The 6000-nt window shown below is 40.8% G+C and overlaps 1 long non-coding RNA gene across 1 annotated transcript in view; it reads right to left on the reverse strand.

Moving 5' to 3' along the window:
* LOC134357533 (uncharacterized) overlaps positions 1–5776 on the reverse strand; it is a 28036-nt gene extending 22260 nt beyond the window's left edge. Inside the window, exons 1-2 of the long non-coding RNA XR_010020641.1 lie at positions 5497–5776; positions 5044–5114 (exon numbers count right to left, since the gene is read on the reverse strand). This is a non-coding gene — a long non-coding RNA (uncharacterized LOC134357533). The remainder of the gene's footprint in view (positions 1–5043; positions 5115–5496) is intronic.
* Between the last annotated feature and the right edge of the window lie 224 nt (positions 5777–6000).

Consider the following 6000-nt stretch of genomic DNA (forward strand, 5'->3'; position numbering starts at 1 on the left):
GTCCCTTTTTATCCCCCTGCTGGGGTATCGCCTGTCCATCACTTCAAACAGTTCAGGGTTCAAAGGGGGAGCCGCTCCAGACAGCTCTCTCTCTCCCGTCCCTTCATTACACATCTCCAGATGCTGTTTCATTGTGTTCCTTAGACCAACTGCTGATCACACAGGACAGCTAACATCTTATCTATGTGTATTCTCGTCACAACCTACACTACACATTTTTGGTAGCTTTTTACACTTTATTCTGCATTGTTATTATTTTACCTTATTTGAGCTCAAAGCACTGTGCAATGATTTAATCTGCAAGAACTGTATACATGACAAGTGTTTCACTGCATCTTGGTACATGTGGCAATAATAGACCAATACCAATCAGAAGAGATTTAATTATGTTCTGAGACTGTATCTTTGCAAATCCCACTCCCCAAAACAACTTAATCTTTCCACATTACTCTATATTCCAACTTCCTTTGCGAGAACAGATCTCCACCTCTAGGGAATTCCTCAATATTGTCAACAACAATCACTCACATCATTCCCATCTTTATAAAATAGCAGCTCTTCTTCATGTTTGCAGTCCATGAATGTTTCCTATTCATTCAACACAACAGCTTCTTACATCCTACATTAGAATGGATTAAAAAACACACTGGCTAGCTGTAAGGATCCAAAGATGGTCATTCAGACAGTTAACAACTAACACAGGGAGAAGGCGGTTCCAAATAGACATTGGCCACTCACAGAACTGTTCTCCTCAACATTTGTCTTCACAAGGATCCAGTACCTCTTGCAACCTCAAATACAGATTTACTAATGTACCTAGACTACTATGCTTGGGCAGGTTCACATCACTGTCACTCAGCCTCATTCCTAGCTGCCACTACTAATCTCTACCCCAACACATGATCTCCTGCTCACTGCTAAATTAAGAAGGTTGCCAAAGTTCCATATTTGAGCAGAGAAAACTTCATCTATTTTCCTTCAGCCCAAAGGAATAGGCCTGGGGATTTTTTCCCCCAGAGTGCAGATTTTATGGGTTGCACTTCATACTTTAGAGAAGCATCCCAAATAAACTTGTCATGAAATGTTGGAGATTCTTCATAGTTCACTTACACACAATAAAACTTCCCTGGGGCCTATTCTTCACTGGGCTAAGTAGTAATATTCCCAGCATTACAATATTGTCCTATAACAGAAAAGGCATTACCGCATTAGTCCTGTAAAGAGTTAGCTTCTGAGGTTGCAGCTACTAAGCTAAATGCTTCTGGCTATAAGAATTATAATGGACAAGAGTGTAGCACCATTTACACTATGATGTTACATGGAGAAAGCCTCAATGGAATTCTACAAGTCTCATAACTGAAGATGTAATCTCAACAGTAGATGTTTCCAACTTTTTTCCAAGTAACATTAGGATGATACATAGTGCTGTTAATGCAATTAAAATCTGGTGATTGTGGTTTCTAGACCAGGAGTTCCGCAACAATCAGAGAAAGAATCTACTACAAGCTATCTATCAATCCCCGCAGCATCATTCGCTGGCAAAACTACTGTTTGCATTCCTGAATGGAGTACAGTAAAAATCTGTAATCATACTGTAGTATTTGCAGAGATGGTTTATGCAATAAGTTAGTTTTACTTCTTTGGGTTTGCACAAAATACATGCAAACATTTTGATTTGGCAGAGATTGTAGAGTTTTTTTTAATTGAATGAAGAGGCAGTGAAAGGTATGCAAATTAGGCACAGCAGTTTCTGTGGAACTGTTTGAGTAGGTGATAGTGGTGGCAATCTGGACATCACAGCATCAACAAGTTCTACCGTCTGGTTCAAAGGTTAAATTTAATATCAGTGAAATGTATACAATATACATCCTGAAATGGTTTTTCTTCGCGAACATTCACAAAAACAGAGAAGTGCCCCAAAGAATAAATGACAGCTAAACGCAAGAACCCCAAAGTCCCCCCACCAGCAAAACAAAAAGCGCACCCGCTACCGAGCACAAGCATGAGCCAAGTGATAGCAAAGACGCAGACCAAATTTACCCCAAAGGCTTTGCATTTCATCTGACATTTGACAAACCACAGGTTCTCTCTCCCCTGGCAAGGGAGAGGGAGGTGTCCCCCATTTTCACAGCGAGCGGGAGACATAACCACAACCCGCTGGGTTACAATGTTAAAAGTCCCTTTCGTCACGTTTTTTGAGCTCTGTGTCGAAAGATCGTAAAGACCTCAGGTCTTCGGGCCCACAGCATAAGGTTTTCCAGCCTCCCCGACGACACACGAGTCTCCTGCCGTGACACCGACCCTCGATCCGCCCACCTCTTAGGCTTCCGAACACGATCGAGACACTCAGACCAAACTCTTGGCATGTCGAATAATGGCCAGTCATGGAATCCCGAGAATGGGTCCCATTCCATTTGACCCTGAGCCAGGCTAAGATGACCACTTCTCTGGAGACCATTTCAGTACATATTGAAAGGTGGCTCCAGAGCTGCTAAGTACATATGGCTTTTACTGAATCACTTCAGAACTCAATCATTTGGGCTCCTCACAGGTATAATCAACTTTATTTTAAAATTCAAATGAAAAGGGGATACCTCTGCCCTCTGCACTGCTAGATAGCAAACCTATTTAGAGGTATGGAAGGATGGATGCTAGAGAACAAAGATTGCTTGGAAATCATCCATTTTCCTGTGATTGCAGACTGGGGTACATTGATAGAATGAGATGCCCTGATTTCCATAAGCATCTGTGAATGATTCAGGGGCACTTTGCCCGACACATGCAGGCAACCAAAGACAGCTACATCTAGGAGGCAGTGAGAGCCACAAAAATGAGTTCAGGTTCACTCAGGTAGAAAACTTTGCCACTTGTCAAACAAAGCATCATAACTATCGTCTAACATTTTTGAGCAGCCAACTGCAAGACACTACGTATTTTCTCCAGCAAAGTCTTAGAAGGTTCTAAGACAGAGGTTGAGGGTTGCAGTTACCATGATAGCCAGTGGTGGCCACATGTGAAAGTCAGGTCCTGCAAAGAGCAGATACTGTTTCAGATATCTACAGCCACCTGATCTAATGGTGCCTGACTGAGTTCCTGTGACACAGTTGTTTAGATATAGGGCCTTTGTGGCCAGCTTGGCCTTCACCAGTCTGGTAGATTCAAGTCCATGAGGAGCATGCTACCGCTGTCCCTGAGGTTTCAGCATTGTGTACTCATCATAGCAGTGGCAGCACCACAGTGGTGTGGTCATAGACAGCTATAATGTACAGTGCATGTGGGCACCACTACACTTTGCAAGCTCTACAAAATTCAAATTCTGTCATCTTCTTTGAAGCTTCCCCCCCCCCCCACAAATTAGCACCCATTAAAAGTTTTCAATGTGACTCAGAAAGACAGCTGTGAGGTTGGAATATTTATAATTCTTCATCCCTTTTTGTAGTCTCATTTTAATTGCCCCTGCCAAGTTTCAAGAATACATGTGTATCGAGTTAGAAGTCCCACACACTTGGCAAAGTGGCTCTTAATGGCCAGTCAGCCCACCTATCCCAAAGAGTTTCCCCCACAGGAAAGCTGACCCAATTGCAATATAGCAGTCAGAAAACTGTCATTAAATTTCCAACACACTAATGCTTTTAGCACAAATAATCTTTATGTCCAAAACCCTTACAAAATTCAAAAATCATCCACATCTTTCTCCCTGCATCCCCAAGCAAAATCGTTAGCCAACATCTTCATTACCTTCAACTGATAGATGAATACAAGTTGCTGTTGTGGTTGTCACTGTTCATTCTTAACAGTGACCCTATTTGCAACTGGATTTGCAAGTTGTAAACTTGAATGACTTGATTTCGTAGAGACACACCTTTAGTTTTTGACAATAGTGAAGTAAATATGAACAAAAATAGGCATGATGAATTCAGAGTTTGTGCAAGGACACAGAAAAAAATCAGTGAGCTACAGCAAATATTTTAATTTCATATTTAGTCAGTCATAAGACCTCATTTACCCTAAGTTGGTGAGCCAAAAGTTTAAAAATAATTTAATATTGATTAATCACAGATGGTTAAAGAACTTTATTGCAATGATAACACTTATTGGATAAAGTAATAAGAAAGAAAATTAAAGGCTAATATAGCAAGTCAAGAAAATTTCAGAAGAGAATCTTTATGCCCCACAGTTGAGATAAAATAGACACAATGGAAGGGATCCGTGTGAAATATAAACACTAACACAGATTAGTGGGGACAAATAGCTCTTTTCTTGACATACATGCTGAGCAATTAAGCTCTCAAGATTCGATTGTGGCTCCTTCCATGTTGCCAATTTTAACTGTTCACCATTAAGCTCCAGATTTTCCTTGTTAAATGTCCCTCTCATACACATTACACTTCTTACAATTCACCTCTGACCAAGCTTTTGGCTATACGCCCTAATCTCCCGTTCTGACTCAGTGGCAATTTTTTTAAAACATCGCCTCGGCGTAATACAATGGGATGTTTCACCACTTAAAAAAAAGGAATATATAACACAAGTGATTAGCACCACTGAAACCAAATACTGCATAAGGAATTCATATTCAAGTCAAAGATCTATGCTGTTTCTCTAATCATATGGAGACGTTGGATGAATTATTACAAAATGACCCAATGGGAAAGCACTTTACCCATTAGGTCATTTTGGAATATCGTTTGGAAAACTGCAATATATTCGCTATAATGAAAAAAATGCATATTTTCTAAAGGAATAGAAGGACATCTGGAAAGAGAAATTGATTGCAGGTTTTGCTTCATCTCTTTATATGAATTTACTTTCTTAGTTGCCGAAGGAGCCCGGACAATTAAAATCAAAAATCTGCATGAATGATGCATTAAATTGTAGTTAGTGAACGCGACTAACCGCTTGTATTTTCCACGAAGGCGAACAAGCAGAAAGCACTGGTTTACAGCAGTGTGCAAATAAGCATTTTACTCCTTTTGGTGATTTATTAACCACGATCTACCAAATGATTGCTGCACATTTTTGTCAGAAACGGTCAAACCTTACCCTTATCTGCATGCTTTTCTGGCAGAGGCGGGACGTCGGGCAGCTCACCTCAGTTCCTAAGGTGGAACAAGCTATAAAAAGGGAAAGAACAGTCAATTTAAAAAATATAGAATTGTTTGCAATGTACGGAACACTGTTTTCAAGCACATCGTTAACCTCATGACTTTAAACATCTATATCCTAAGAAAATTAGCTCTCATTTTCAGACAAGATCTGTGTATAATTCACCCGTCTTAAAACACGTCTGCAAAGGCTAAATGGGGGAAAAAATTGTAATATTAGATTCAAAGAGTGTTTGCAAGACTAAAAGAACAAAAGAATACTTGTATGCATTGCACAGCACTTATCACGCTAGTCATTTACGCTGGTCAAACAGAAACTAAATCGATTTTCTTAAATATAATTTTTAAAGACTGAACTGCAGAACAGATTGCTTTGTGGTACAATACTTACAGACAAAGCCCTCTGCCCCACTCCAGCTTCGGTCTACATACAGATCTGCATGCAGCTCCCAAATAGGGAGCATTTTTTTCCCAAATGTGCAGTAATTACTCAAGTCCAAAAATGAAGTACACTCAGCTTTTGAAAAGCTCCCAAAAATTCTGGTTTACTGTCTACCCCAGTGCCCGTAGTTGGACTGTATTGAACAATGAGCTAATTCTGAATCTTGCTGGCTTTAATCCAGAGCTTCAGTGGTGGTAGTGATACTGCTGCAAAGCGAGACTGCTTACTCTGCATTAATAATCAACTCGAACTCCTCCAGTCTGGGGAAAACACCCAATCAGGCCGCAGAAAACGAAACATGCCGCCGTTCAACCTAACTTAACTCCCCAGCCCAGCCTATCTCCGCCTTCAATTGGCCCGCTGACGTCACTTGGATTCTATTTTGGAATGTTGCTAGCCTTGAAGGGCGAGGTACGAAGTGGCGTTCGCTGTCAATCAGGCGGCGCGAGGCTC

This window comes from Mobula hypostoma, chromosome 16 (genome assembly GCF_963921235.1).
Source record: "Mobula hypostoma chromosome 16, sMobHyp1.1, whole genome shotgun sequence".
Classification (NCBI taxonomy): Eukaryota; Metazoa; Chordata; class Chondrichthyes; order Myliobatiformes; family Myliobatidae; genus Mobula; species Mobula hypostoma.